Here is a 16113-nt window from a genome sequence, read left to right as displayed (position 1 = left end):
CTGTAACAAGTAAATTATTTAACGTACCAAATGATGTAGCTTATGGGAAAACGGCACAGACTTCATAATAAAATGCAAAAACGAATAAAACTGTTTCGCTACCGAAGAAGGCAATTTCGCAACTGTTTCTACATCTGAGCCACAAACGACTAGAATCTTCAACGCAGTCGCTTTCGAAGCAAAAGGAATTACATTAACCAAAATATTTGTGTATCAGAAAGTCGAGCGAAGTGTTAAGAATGGGTGAACATATATCATTTTTTAAATGTCAAGGAAACTGCATATCGTAATGACAACAGGCAACAGAAATTTGTGCTTCTCATGCTGGAAATGTGCATTAATAATCTCTTGCTGTCAGCGGAGTAAACTGAAATTACGCACATATTCGGAGATATTCCTTCTTGAGTAACTTGTAGCTTTCTTCATAGACCCAGTGAAATTCGGCTATTTTCATATTTATTTCACGATAATTCGTGTCTCTTTATAGTTTACAGTACGCGGAACGCAAAAATATAACAATTATCTCGTTAAAGCCGGCCGGTGTGGCCTTGCGGTTCGAATCCTGCCTCGGGCATGGATGTGTGTGATGTCCTTAGGATAGTTAGGTTTAAGTAGTTCTAAGTTCTAGGGGACTGATGACCACAGATGTTAAGTCCCATAGTGCTCAGAGTAATTTGAACCATATCTCGTTAAACAGAAAAATAAATACAATGTACGCTACCCTTACGACCCATGTCATTGTCTGCTTTCTTACCACTTGAAGCGCTGGTGTCGCACCAGCTGTCAAACGGTTAATTATTTTCACACCAGAGTGTGTGGCGACCGTGTGAATTAGCGTGTGTTATTGTTAACATTTTGTGCTACTTGTGAGATCTAAACTTTACTGCCACACTTATTTGCCTTGTTTTCGTACATTTATTTATTAGTAACAGCAACGGTGCCGATGTACTTTTGCTGCGAAAGCAAATCCAAGTTTATCAAAGCCGTTAACTTTACTTCCAATAACTAAGTGCCACAAAGGTCCAATTACAGTTATATTGGTAAAATGTGCTTTATTCATTGATTAATATCGAGACACAGTATAATGAACGATAAAATCGTAGGACTAATTACATGTAACAGACGAGGCACAGATGAATTACGCAGTGTCCTAAGAACTTGCCAGTGAATAAGTTGCATTTTTATACATTTTGAACAATTTTATCGGGAGATAAGATTTATATGCCACAGCCTGAGTCATTATCGCGGGATTATAGATATGTCTAAACTACTGTGTTTATTTTAAAGGAGCCACGGTATGGAAGTTCATAAACTACAGAGAGTAGACAAAAATTGGGAATGATCGCGAGAAAGGCACGCTTGAACATAAATGCAGATGCCGCCGAGCGTACAAGTGTCATTGTTGTATCTGACGACGAACGTCACCTGTGCGATGCAAGTGTCATGCGTGGTCAAAATGTGGTTGTGAGTGCAGTATGTTGAAGCTAAGAGAAATCGAACGTGTACAAACTGTTGGTGCTTCCGTAACTGAAGCAGCCTAAGTGTTCGGCGTTGCAAGAGGCAGAGAATCTAAGATATATGTTCCGTACGGGGAAAGCAGGCTTGATTCGCTAGGTCAGAACGCGGACGAAAGCGTGTATTGAGCGATGCTGACGGTCACTCATTTAAGAGGATTGTAACGAAAAGTAAGGATACGACAGTTCCAAAAGCCACAGCAGAAATGAATGTCGCACACGCGAACCCTATCAGCATCAAAGCGACACGAAAAGAGCTCCCTAAGGAGTGAACTGCAGGGAGAGCTGAAATTCTAAAACCCCTCATTAGTGGCGCAAATGCCCGTCACAGGGAAACGTGGTACCGATGTCATGAAGCCTGAACTACAGAGCAATGGAACCAGTTTACGCTCAAGAATAAAACACGTGAGGGGGGTGATGATTTGGACAGCCACATCCTGGTATTCTGTGCGCTTCGAGGTTACTCTTCAGAGTCACACTACTGAAAAGGATGATGTGACTATTTTGGCTCATTATGTCCACTTTATGGTACGGGCTGTTCAAAAAGTCTCTCCGCAGTGCCGTATGATTGTCATCCGCGCGAGCCGTATGCCGCAGTGAATCTACCGAAATGCAAATCACTGCAGTATGATTGCGAGTTTATTGTTTCGTTGAAAAATATGGGACGCACAATCCGACCTCTAGAAATTGCAATTCAAACTCGTATTTCCAGAGAATGAAGTGGTTCCTCATGAATGCACAATGGATTTCCTGTATTCCACATACGAGAGTTTTGCGAGTTCATGTATACGGATAAATGAAACTATGCCTCATCAGTGAGAAACGTTTCATTAGGAATGTACCTTCCATTTCGTTGAACGAAATTGTTGAACATTTTAGAATGATGGAGTCTCTTGCCATGATCAATATTTTTCAGTTCTTGCACGACTGTCACTTTGCATGGCAAAAGTTGTAATGTTTTCTTTACGGCTGTGTGGGTCGTCCCGACAATAACATCGATTTCCTGGGCGAGTTTTCTTACTGACCTGTTCGGACTCATGGAAATTTTATCGGAAATATCGAGTAGTTTATGCTCAGACATAACGCTAGGAAGACCACTTCTCGGTGCATCTGCCCCTGAACCCGTACTACGAAATTTCTTAATCAAATCTCACCTAGTATAGCGATGTGGGAGTGTTGTCTCCGGGAAACCTGAATTAGATGTTTGACGAGCAGAAACAGTGTATTTACCGCCAGCTTTGAACACTTGTTCGACTAAAAACACACGTTCTTGAATGGTTGGCATTTTAACACTGACGAAAACGAAACAAACGAACAAAGGAACTAAACCTGAAGGTTGACGTCAACACGTAACGACACACACCAACGATATTACTGACGCTGGCTGAGATAAACGGAACAGTGGAATGTTGGGAGAGTCCACTTGAAGGGAAGGAACCCAGGCAGGCGAACAATCATGCGGGACGCGCGGCTAACAACCATACGGCACTGCGAAGAAACTTTTTGAACACCTCGTACAATGTTTGAGGCTGTGTTCCAAGACGATAGGGTCTCTGTTCGGAGAGCTGGTTTTGTGAGCAGGAGGATGAATTGTCTGTAGAATCTCCCCTGGCCACCGCAATCACTAGGTCTCAGTATTAGCGAGCCTTTGTAATCTGTTTTGGAGAGACGGCTTCGTGATCGCTGTCCACCCCATCATAGTTACGCGAACTTACCACTAGTTTTTATGAAGAATGGTGTAAGATTCTCTTGGAAACCATAGACATAACCTCTATTTATCCATTCTGAGACGAGTGGAAACAGTTTTGAATGCAACTGCGTTTCCTAAACCGTAAGATACGGTAATGTGTTGCGTCTGCGGTGTCTCCATATTATTGTCCACCCCCTGTAGTATGCCCCACCTACAATGTGGAGAATGAGTATCTATGTTTTTACAATCTCTCTTGTGGTTTTGCTCCTGAAAATTGTAACAGTATATTGTGGCTAACTTGCTAAATTAAAATTGTAACAGAGTATTTTCGGCGTGGAGTGTGAGTGTTTGATTTTGTCAAGTTGCGAAATGGATTGATCCAACAACTACCCTTTGGCTCCTGAAAGAAAATTTCCCCCTCACACTGCTAAGAAGTCAGACAGACGCTCCTAATGTACCAACAAGAATTGCTTGAAAAACATTCAGCAACAAATATCTTCTGCAGTCGTCCACTGTAAGGAAAAGGCAAAAAAATATTGTATATTCTTACGTAACTAGTGGAGTACTTGGATACTGGAGTATTGCTAGTTAGTGTAAGAAAAACATTAAACGAACGAAAAATATTATTTATTGCAAAAAATTTCTGAGAAATCAAGTGAAACTTTTTCTTATAAAATAACAAATTTCCGGGTTCTTTTTTGGAGCAGTAGATTGCCTCTTATAGATAGGTATGTTATTATCTTACAACGTATGGAAAGGTTCTTTTCTCCATTTTCTTTAATAATGTTATTTACTCGGTAGAATGGCTGAGTGCCGCGCCTACACAACTTGAATAACTTTTGTCGGTACGATCAAGACTGTCATGTGAGAAATGTAATGGAGTGTACTGTTATGGAGGACAAATGGGGCTCGCATATGCTGTAGCGCACAGTACCATGAGCCGCGAAGACTGCTGCCTGTCTCGCTCGCTGCTGACAAATAACGCAACTATCTCTTTGTATCTGGATTGACCTTCGCCAATCAAACTCTCCCTACACCTTGATGAAGTCAAGGACTCCTCTCCGGCCCTAGGCTAACTATTGGCGTGGTACACTGGTGAGGTAACCAGTCCACTGCGATGCCACTCAATATTGGCTCGCAGGCGTTTAACGAGTGCTCTGTCCATCTTCACACCGCACAATAAGTGTGGCGGCCAGCACAGTGAACAACGCTTAATCGTGAGCGACTCAATATAGAGTATCACTCTGATTCAGTAACGACAGAGGTGCTCTCAGAGTGAAATACTGAGCAGAGACTTCGTTCCTCGCTCTTTGTGTAATGTATGAGCGCACATGCTCTCGTTACGTGTTCCCACTCTAAAAGCGACAACGGAACGGCCCCTTTTTCTGGAAAAGTTGCAAGGGTATATCATTCGCTGTCTCCCCTCACTCCTCTGGCTCTTAGCGTCAGAAATATTCTGCCAATCAGCATTGCTCTTTTAAATGGGAGAATGACGTTTCGTTTAAGTCGACCAATGCGGAAATATGTAGCATCTCCGTTAGGCGTGTACTGTCATCCTGAGAGAACTTCGTAACTACGCAGTTAGTCCGTCAAAAAATGTGTCTTCTGGGTGCTCCCAAACAGTGTAGCGGAATCTGCTTTTAAGTCGAACACGAGGGTCGTTATACCTTCGCTATGGCCAAAACTGTCCTCTCTCTGGGTGGTCGCTCCGGCTGAAGTAGGTATGTTGTTGACCCACCCGTCTGAAGGGATGGACGTCCCAGCAGGCTGTTTTCCTCTTTAGAACGAAAATTCCTCTGGCAATCATGTTGTCTACGCCAGCCTCGACTTTTTCAACTTCAGTGCACACTTACGATTTACTTATTAGTTTTGCATATCGCTTACATGAATTCATACAAAATTGACCCTACCTTATCGAGTTTGGGTTCGAATGAAGCGTCTTGATGAGCAGAATACGATTGTGAGAACGGAATATGTAAGAAATAAAGGTCAGGAGACCACACCACCTTACAGGCGTGCACTCTAAAAAAAATAAAAATAAAAAATGTAGGAGCATCATATTGGGTGATCTATTCAAGAGAAAGAGCGTCACAGATTAAGCAAGTCAGAAATGTATTGGTCTACCTCTGCCCCTTATGCAAGAAATTATTCGGCTTGGCAGTGATTGGTAGAATTGTGCAACCACGAAGACAGGCAGCAGAAACTCGCGACGTACGTGGCCAGCCATTATCTTGCTGAAATGTAAGCCCAGGATGGTTTGACATGAAGGGCAACAAAACGGGATGTAGAATGTCGTTGACGTATCGCTGTGCTGTATTGGTGCCGCGTATAGCAAGAAAAGGGGTGAGTAAATGAGATTCCAGGCTCAGTGTGCCCGACAACACTGCATATGGGCTTGTTTGTGTACATAAATCAATGGAAGTACGCGCAAGGTTTGCCGTGAACTCAGCCTGCTTTCTGTGAGTCTATTAATGGTCCTCGTGTCGGTGAAGCGCCAGTTGCGCGTCGGATAGATGATGAATCCCGGGGTGTGAACGGCTCCATAGAGTTCGCTCGGTCGTCGCCTCTGTCGTCTCTCTGGGTCGACCGCTTCCTTCTTGACGCTGTGTTCGGCCACGGTTCATCCATCCCTGCCTACATCGTCGGATGGCACAACTCCTGTTGAAATTCGAGCGATTCGCCGATTACTCCGACCCGCTTCTGTGAGTCCAATTCACTCAAATGCTGACGTCTCATTTTGTTCACACGCCTGCGAGGCATAGTTGCTGCCCAGCTAACAATAAAGACAATACATTAAATTCGCCAAGCCTTCAAGCCTGCCGGCCGGGGTGGCCGAGCGGTTCTAGGCCCTTCAGTATGGAACCGCGCGACGGCTACGGTCGCAGGTTCGAATCCTGCCTTGGGCACGGATGTCTGTAATGTACTTAGATTAGTTAGGTTTAAGCAGTTCTAAGTTATGGGGTACTGATGACCTCAGCTGTTAAGTCCCATAGTGCTCAGAGCCATTTGAACCATTTTAGAACTTCATGCCGTGGTATCGACATGTACTCCGTTTACAATCCTTGCCAGCGGCGCGGTGAAATTACTCTGCAGCGTCACACCTTCCCTCGTCGGCCACCAAGTTCACAGTCTCGCATTTTCAGTCGATATCTGCACGAGCATCAGTTTGTGACAAGTTTGTGTGGTTTTTTTTTTATTATGCCTAGCGTGTATCACATTTTAACAGAGTGTGTTTTATATTCTGACGAGAGGGCAGCAGAAAATCTAACTGAGGATTTGCTCTGTATTGTAGCTAATAATAAGACGAGTGAGTTAAGTGCTTTAAAACTTTCTGAATTGCCCAGACCCTTATCTACACTGCTAATCTGATGTTTTTGGTGTACTGCATAGTGACTGACGCATCCTGTTGGCCATCAGACAGCCACGTGTATATGCTATAGTCATCCAATACTTTCTCCGTGAGCTTTCAGTTTCATGCCAACTCTTTGCCATTCGACATGTAGACTGTTATTCATTTTAAACACATTCTTCTCCCCAGCCTTTAGTACGGGTGGGAAACACCTATGTCGAACGACCAAATAACACTAGTCAACAGCCATTTTGCATCTGAGATGTGATACATCAACTAGTATCTATTCTGGGGTGTAGAATCTGAGTATACCTTTAAAATTGTTCTAGTACGTACCATTTTGAGTTTTTAAAGGTTTTTTTTATTTTTCGGATTCAGTATTTCGCTTTTTGTTGATCTTCCGCTTTGATGTTTAATTGTTTGTTTTTGATTGGCAGAGGAGAGCTAGAAGATCTACACATCATCAGTAAATGGTTTGTGTGGTAATCCAGTGATGTGAAAGAGATCACCAGTGTGTGTTTCCTGTGAAAGATAGTGCAAACTTTTGTGTTTAAAACTTACACTAAGAAAAAATGGCAACTAGTACATTTCGTTGCTGTCTAAACTACCACGACAACTTTTGTCATGTGTGTGGAAAATTCACTTCAAAAGCCCAAAGGAAATCAATCATTGATTTGATTAAGGAGGCATATAAATTGTGTTTTCATTGTCTTGTCGGCGATCAAGATAAAAATTTTGCACCTCATATTGCCTGCATAACCTGTACGGCAACCTTAACCGAGTGGTTGAAAGGAAAACGCCGAGCCATGCCATTCGCTGTTCCGATGGTGTGGTTTGAGCCTACTGAGCACTATTCAGACTGTTTCTTCTGACTTAGAAATATTTCAGGACGTTCAAGTAAAACTAGACATGAAATAAGTATCCAAATGTATCTTCAGTGCATTTTCCTGTGCCCCATGATGAGAGGTTCCTGTCTGTGACTTGAAAGCCACGAAAGCAGACACCATGTCAAGTGAATCAGAAAGTATTGAACATATAGAAGAGTACTGTCCTCAATATCAAGACACTTCGCCTCAGCTCTTTAATGAAACGGATTTGAACGATTTGGTTGGCGATTTAAAACTTTCGAAACAGAAAGCTGAACTCTTGGTGTCGAGGCTGCAACAACGGAACCTTCTAGCTCCAGGGACAGATATTACCTGTTTCAGACCAAGAGATGCTTTCTTCGCTCAATATTTCGATATGCAGAATTCAGTGTGTGTATGTAGAGGTGTCAGTGGTCTGATGATGCAGCTAGGTGTACAACATAATGCACAGGAGTGCCGACTATTTATTGACTATAGTACAACCAGCTTGAAAGCAGTACTACTACATAACAGCGATGCATTTCCATCGGTACCTCTGGCTTACGCAGTAGACACGAAAGAAACTTATGAAAACATGGGTTTGCTGATGGAAGCAATCAAATATAAGGATCACAAATGGCAGCTTTGCTGTGACTTAAAAGTTGTTGAACTCCTTACAGGTTTACAGGCTGGTTTCACGAAATACTGCTGCTTTTTGTGCCTTTGGAACAGCCGTGTCACCAAGAATCAAGATACAGCCAAGGAATGGCCTATTAGGAAGACATATGTTCCTGGAAACGTAAATGTGGACAGTACGCCATTGGTTGAGCCCGATAAAATTATTTTCCCTCCTCTTCATATCAAGATCGGACTCATCAAAAATTTCGTAAAAGCTCTGGATAAAGAAGGAGCGGCCTTCAATCACTTACAATTTACCCAAATTAAGTGAGGCAAAGCTGAAAGAAGATATATTTGTTGGACCACAAATAAGAAAATTGTTGAAAAATCCAACCTTTGATACCGAACTCACAGCTACCCAATTACCTGCTTGGTCTTCTTTTGAAGCAAATGTGAAGAGCTTTTCGGGTAACAAAAAAAACCAAAAACCATGATCTGTTGGACAGCTATAAGAACATGGGGTGTAGAATGTCGCTTAAAATTCACTTATTACATTCTCACCTTGATTTCTTCCGGGAAAATTGTGAGCTGTAAGCAATGGTTTGCAGCTCGTGGTCGTGCGGTAGCGTTCTCGCTTCCCACGCCCGGGTTCCCGGGTTCGATTCCCGGCGGCGTCAGGGATTTTCTCTGCCTCGTGATGACTGGGTGTTGTGTGCTGTCATTAGGTTAGTTAGGTTGCCTGTGTCTATGTGCCTGTGGTTCTGTCAGTGTGATCATGTGATGTATCTGCCCCAGGAATGTGTCAATAAAGTTTCCCCTTCCTGGGACAATGAATTCACGGTGTTCTTATTTCAATTTCCAGGAGTGTAGATGTGCGCTGCGCAGCAGAATTAAACGAGCACTTTTTCTAAACCCGCGTATTTCGCTCCCACTGCGACGCTCAAGTTTGTAATTTAGCTCCAAGGTTCGTACAACCTGCCACTGTGGCGCCTCGAGCTCGACGGTACTTCGAACAGCGAGGTGTGCCGACGTGACGTGTGAGGTGGGCCAGTGGTGTACCAGTGGCACCAAACTTCATTAAAACCCTGTCACACGAGCAGAACGTTGCCACACTCCGACTTACCCGCAATTCACCACCTCTTTTAACGGCTCTGGAGGCTAGAACCACGAAACACAGTGTCGAATTCACGCGGTTTATTGCGAGTGACCCGGGAAAACATTCGAGACAGAATCGGCGCGAAAAGAGTGGTAGCGTGAAGAATCTCGACGGAACACCCGTCTCACAGAGACGTCGATGCCCACACATTTCACAATGCGATGAACAACAGGAAGAGGTTGTTGACATCTTTTGAGACTGCTGGCAACTGGGACGTTTCAAGCCTTCTCTGAGGACACTGGAGGGCTGCATACCGGCAGCCACTGAAAGTGATCGAAATCCTGCAGCATACGCCTCTCCTGGACCCTAGTACGCCAGGTGGGAAGCAAACTTGGCCCCTAGACTGGAACGGAACCGAGCCCCTCCTGGACCCACTGCAGACCGCTGTCAATGCCCTGTTTCAGGCAGACCGTGTGATCTCCGAGTTCCAGGCTGCCTTTCCGTCGCACCCTGGTGTTGTGTCCCCGGAGGCGCAATATATCCCAAACAAGTACATACACTCCTGGAAATTGAAATAAGAACACCGTGAATTCATTGTCCCAGGAAGGGGAAACTTTATTGACACATTCCTGGGGCAGATACATCACATGATCACACTGACAGAACCACAGGCACATAGACACAGGCAACAGAGCATGCACAATGTCGGCACTAGTACAGTGTATATCCACCTTTCGCAGCAATGCAGGCTGCTATTCTCCCATGGAGACGATCGTAGAGATGCTGGATGTAGTCCTGTGGAACGGCTTGCCATGCCATTTCCACCTGGCGCCTCAGCTGGACCAGCGTTCGTGCTGGACGTGCAGACCGCGTGAGACGACGCTTCATCCAGTCCCAAACATGCTCAATGGGGTACAGATCCGGAGATCTTGCTGGCCAGAGTAGTTGACTTACACCTTCTAGAGCACGTTGGGTGTCACGGGATACATGCGAACGTGCATTGTCCTGTTGGAACAGCAAGTTCCCTTGCCGGTCTAGGAATGGTAGAACGATGGGTTCGATGACGGTTTGGATGTACCGTGCACTATACAGTGTCCCCTCGACGATCACCAGAGGTGTACGGCCAGTGTAGGAGATCGCTCCCCACACCATGATGCCGGGTGTTGGCCCTGTGTGCCTCGGTCGTATGCAGTCCTGATTTTGGCGCTCACCTGCACGGCGCCAAACACGCATACGACCATCATTGGCACCAAGGCAGAAGCGACTCTCGTCGCTGAAGACGACACGTCTCCATTCGTCCTTCCATTCACGCCTGTCGCGACACCACTGGAGGCGGGCTGCACGATGTTGGGGCGTGAGCGGAATGGTCCTCGCCGATACCCCAGGAGCAACAGTGTCCCTAATTTGCTGGGAAGTGGCGGTGCGGTCCCCTACGGCACTGCGTAGGATCCTACGGTCTTGGCGTGCATCCGTGCGTCGCTGCGGTCCGGTCCCAGGTCGACGGGCACGTGCTCCTTCCGCCGACCACTGGCGACAACATCGATGTACTGTGAAGAACTCACGCACCACGTGTTGAGCAATTCGGCGGTACGTCCACCCGGCCTCCCGCATGCCCACTATACGCACTCGCTCAAAGTCCATCAGCTGCACATACGGTTCACGTCCACGCTGTCGCGGCATGCTACCAGTGTTAAAGACTGCGATGGAGCTCCGTATGCCACGGCAAACTGGCTGACACTGACGGCGGCGGTGCACAAATGCTGCGCAGCTAGCGCCATTCGACGGCCAACACCGCGTTTCCTGGTGTGTCCGCTGTGCCGTGCGTGTGATCATTGCTTGTACAGCCCTCTCGCAGTGTCCGGAGCAAGTATGGTGGGTCTGACACACCGGTGTCAATGTGTTCTTTTTTCCATTTCCAGGAGTGTATAAACAAAGTACAACTTTATGCCAAATACTTATAACATTGCTACCACACTGGCCCATAGAAGTGTAGACCAGGACAGGCCCGTCCTGACACTCGACTGACCTGGCACACTCTCCCTAGTTAAAATCTCCCGTCTATTTATATTGGTTTCTCCCTCGCTTCTGACACAGTGTCAGAGAGAGACAGAAACTATGGCAGGGATAAATTCCTACCCGTCAGCCACTTACAAATCGCCCTCCTGGCTCTGTCCTAGTGCCCTGCCTCATACATCGCCTAACTTCAAGCAACGCTGCAGTTTCCCACCTCGTTGTTGCTCCACTCAAAGCAAATTGTGCCTGCAATACCACCGTCGCAGCTCCGCGCCCGCGAGTGCCGTGTTTACCTTGCCTGGCCTGCTGGCTGTCGACTGTTACCACACTCTGCCAGCGGCCCCAGACTTCATCGCCCAACCGCGCCTTCATTAAATGTTGATAAAATTTCCCTTTCCCTCGACTAGTACTGACACTAGCCCAGCGCCGCATTGGACTTCATGATATGCTCTACGTATGAAACGTGGCCATTATTTAAGTAATCACAGATGTGATGTTGTGGCTTAAACTGTTTTAACCCTAATCTGTGAAAATGATTTGTGACTGAAAGCGGTCTATATTCGGGTTTTAAATAAAAAAGCAGCTGCCAGTCAAACATGCATACGTTCTGAAGAATGTCTTCTCCTTGCTCATCACTCTGAAAACTGTCGTTTTCGATTGAGCCAAAGAATCTGGTACACTAGCCTAATATCGTGTTAATCCCCTGCAAACATGCAGAAGTGCCGCAACACAACATGGCATGGACTAATGTCTGAAGTAGTGCTAGAGGGAACTGACACCGTGAATTCTGAGGGGCTATCCATAAATCCGTATGAATATGACGGGGTGTAGATCTCTTCTGGACAGCATGTTGCTAGGGCATACCAGATTCACTCAATAATGTTCACGTCTGGGGCGTTTGATGGCGAGTGGAAGTGTTTAACCTCAAAAGAGTGTTGCTGGAACCACTTTGTAGCAACTCTGGATTTGTGACGTGACGCATTGTTCTGCTGGAACTGCCCAACTCCGTCGGAATGCACAATGGACATGAATGGATGCAGGTGATCGGAGAGGATGCTTACCTACGTGTCATCTGTCAGAGTCGTATCTACACGTATCACGGATGCGATAACACTTGAACAGCATACGTCCCACACCGTTACAGAGCCTGCTACGGCTTGAACAGTCTCCTGCTGACACGCAGGGTGTATGGCTTCATGAGGTTGTCTCCGTACTCATAGTCATCCACCCGCTCGATACAATATGAACCGAGACTCGCCCGACCAAGCAACATGTCGCTAGTCATCAACAGTCCAATGTCGGTGTTGATGGGTCCAGGCGACGCGTAAAGCCTTGTGTTGAGCTGTCATCGAGGGCAGACGAGTGGACTTTCGGCTCCGAAAGCACATATAGATGATGTTCCGTTGTGTGTTTCGAACGCTGACATTTGTTGATGGCCCAGCGTTGAAATCTGCAGCAGTTTGCGGAAGGGTTGCACTTGTGTCACGTTGAACGGTTTTCTTCAGTCGTCGTTGGTTCTGTTCTTGCAGTATCTTTTTGCAACCGCAGCGATGTATAAGATTTGATATTTTACCAGATTCCTGATATATACGGTACGCTCGTGAAACAGTCGTACAGGAAAATCCCCACTTGATCGCTGCCGGAGAGATGCTGTGTCCCAGCGCTTGCGCGCCGACTGTAACAGCACGTTCAAATTCACTTAAATCTTGATCATCTGCCGTTGTAGGAGCAGTAACCGATCTAGCATCTGCTCTAGACACTATACTCTGAGAAGCTCATCTGCAGAAACTAACACGGGTTTAGGAAACAGCGGTCATGCGAGACACAGCTGGTCTTCTTCGTGTATGATATACAACGGGCTCTAGATACCAGCCATATTTCTCGACTTTCGAAAGGCGTTCGACTCAGTTCCGCACTGTCGCTTGCTCTGAAAATTGCGCGCTTACGGTCTATCCGATGATATATATGGTTGGGTAGAAAGTTTTCTAACAGACAGGGAGCAGTATGTCGTCCTGAACGGAGTGACGTCAACAGAAACAAGAGTAGCTTCAGGTGTGCCCCAGGGCAGCGTAATAGATCCGCTGCTTTTTACGATTAACTTAAACGATCTGGTTGATGTTATAGTCTATAGGAAAGTAGTATCACACGAAAGTTGTGAACAAATCGGTGAGGTCAAATATGATCGAAGCAGACTAAATCAATTAAAATTCGTGTCGCGGCCGGGACTCGAACCCGGGTCTTCTTGCTTACTAGGCAGATATGCTACCACTACACCACCGAGGCACTGTGGCAGACATAGCTGCACAAACTACCTAGGTCGAGTTCCCTCCCCAACACAAACTTTAATTCATTTTCCCTTAATACCGTCACTATTGCCAGGGCTCGCCGGTATTGGCGAGCTACCCAGCATTGGACGTAGCGGGACGTCTGCTGTACCATATGGTGATCTTCTCAGATCTTATAATTAAATGTGTCCTTTGAGACTCCTGTCTCGTTATTATCTCACGATAATGATCAAATATGATCGAAGCAGACTAAATCAATTAAAATTTGTGTCGCGGCCGGGACTCGAACCCGGGTCTTCTTATAACTAGGCGGATATGCTACCACTACACCACCGAGGCACTATGGCAGACATAGCTGCACGAACTACCGAGATCGAGTTCCCTCCCCAACACAAACTTTAATTCATTTTCCCTTAATACCGTCACTATTGCCAGGGCTCGCCGGTATTGGCGAGCTACCCAGCATTGGACGTAGCGGGACGTCTGCTGTACCATATGGTGATCTTCTCAGATCTTATAATTAAATGTGTCCTTTGAGACTCCTGTCTCGTTATTATCTCACGATAATGATCAAATATGATCGAAGCAGACTAAATCAATTAAAATTTGTGTCGCGGCCGGGACTCGAACCCGGGTCTTCTTATAACTAGGCGGATATGCTACCACTACACCACCGAGGCACTATGGCAGACATAGCTGCACGAACTACCGAGATCGAGTTCCCTCCCCAACACAAACTTTAATTCATTTTCCCTTAATACCGTCACTATTGCCAGGGCTCGCCGGTATTGGCGAGCTACCCAGCATTGGACATAGCGGGACGTCTGCTGTACCATATGGTGATCTTCTCAGATCTTATAATTAAATGTTTCCTTTGAGACTCCTGTCTCGTTATTATCTCACGATAATATAAATGTGTGTGATGTCCTTAGATTAGTTATGTTTCAGTAGTTTTAAGTTCCAGAGGACTGATGACCTCAGACGTTAAGTCCCATAGTGCTCAGAGCCATTTGAACCATTTTTGCATATCTGCCTAGTAAGCAAGAAGACCCGGGTTCGAGTCCCGGCCGCGACACAAATTTTAATTGATTTAGTCTGCTTCGATCATATTTGATCATTATCGTGAGATAATAACGAGACGGGAGTCTCAAAGGACACATTTAATTATAAGATCTGAGAAGATCACCATATGGTACAGCAGACGTCCCGCTACGTCCAATGCTGGGTAGCTCGCCAATACCGGCGAGCCCTGGCAATAGTGACGGTATTAAGGGAAAATGAATTAAAGTTTGTGTTGGGGAGGGAACTCGACCTAGGTAGTTCGTGCAGCTATGTCTGCCATAGTGGCTCGGTGGTGTAGTGGTAGCATATCTGCCTAGTAAGCAAGAAGACCCGGGTTCGAGTCCCGGCCGCGACACAAATTTTAATTGATTTAGTCTGCTTCAATCATATTTGATCATTGTCGTGAGATAATAACGAGACGGGAGTCTCAAAGGACACATTTAATTATAAAATCGGTGAGGATTTGCAAAAATGGTTCAAATGGCTCTGAGCACTATGGGACTTAACGTCTGAGGTCATCAGTCCTCTGGAACTTAAAACTACTGAAACATAACTAATCTAAGGACATCACACACATTTATGACCGAGGCAGGATTCGAACCTGCGACCGTAGCACTCACGCGGTTCCGGACTGTAGCGCCTACAACCGCTGGGCCACCGCGGCCGGTGAGGATTTGCAGAAAATTAATGCGTGGTGTAATGACTGGCAGTTACCTCTCAATATTAGTAAGTGTAACCTATTGCGTATAAGGCGAAAATCCCCATTGATGTACGAGTACAAAATAAATGCCCAGTGTTTGGAAGTGGTCACATCCATCAAGTATCTCGGTGTGAATATTCGAAATGATCTCAAATGGAATGATCAGATAACACAAGTAACGGGTAAGGTAAACTGTAGATTGCGGTTTATTGGTAGAATACTGAAGCGATGCAGTCCTTCAACACAGGAAATAGCTTACAATACATTAGTTCGTCCAGTGTTAATTGTTCGTCTGTATGGGACCCTTACCAGTTTGGTCTGATTCAAGAGATTGAGAAGATCAAAAGAAGAGCGGCAAGATTCGTGAGGGGTACATTTAGTCGTCGCTAGAGCGTTACAAATCTGATAGAAAGTTTGAAGTGGGATACACTTGCAGATAGACGGCGCGCTAAACGGTGGGGACCGCTCACTAAATTCCGAAATCCGTTCTTCACCGAGGATGTAGAGCATATATTATTGCTACCAACTTTCAAATCGCGCATTGATCACCATTCAAAGATAAGGGAAATTGAAGCTCGTACTGAGGCGTTCAGACAGTCTTTTTTCCCTCGTGCAATCTGCGAATGGAATAGAGGGGAGGGGGAATATGACTTTAGCGCGAATTGTGCCCTCCGCCACACACGACTTCGTTTTTTTTTCTTCATTGTTATTTTCAGACCTGTTTACAGGCAGGCCTGCAGCAGCATACTACGCCGCTCTTTGGCCTCAGAGAAACACACAAGATACAAATGAAGACAATGTGAGATAAAAATACGGTGGACATATAAACGGAGACAAACACTCTTTAAAATACATGGAGTCGTTCACGGGTATAGAGTCCAAGATAAAAGTTGTTCAGACATGTGGACACATACATAGACGAAAATTGGCACACGTGAACG

The 16113-nt window shown here is 45.6% G+C and overlaps 1 protein-coding gene and 2 non-coding genes across 3 annotated transcripts in view; 1 reads left to right on the top strand and 2 right to left on the bottom strand.

Moving 5' to 3' along the window:
• Window positions 1-16113, bottom strand: part of LOC126281584 (aminopeptidase N-like) — a 330257-nt gene that overhangs the window by 305416 nt on the left and 8728 nt on the right. The window lies entirely within an intron of this gene.
• Window positions 13337-13408, bottom strand: Trnat-agu (transfer RNA threonine (anticodon AGU)). Its single transcript has one exon. It is a non-coding gene; the product is annotated as a tRNA-Thr (tRNA).
• Trnat-agu (transfer RNA threonine (anticodon AGU)) lies at window positions 14754-14827 on the top strand. Its single transcript has one exon. It is a non-coding gene; the product is annotated as a tRNA-Thr (tRNA).

Source organism: Schistocerca gregaria, chromosome 7 (genome assembly GCF_023897955.1).
Source record: "Schistocerca gregaria isolate iqSchGreg1 chromosome 7, iqSchGreg1.2, whole genome shotgun sequence".
NCBI lineage: Eukaryota > Metazoa > Arthropoda > Insecta > Orthoptera > Acrididae > Schistocerca > Schistocerca gregaria.
The sequence above is the reverse complement of the archived record's forward strand: the minus strand, read 5'-3'. Positions and strand labels throughout refer to the sequence as shown.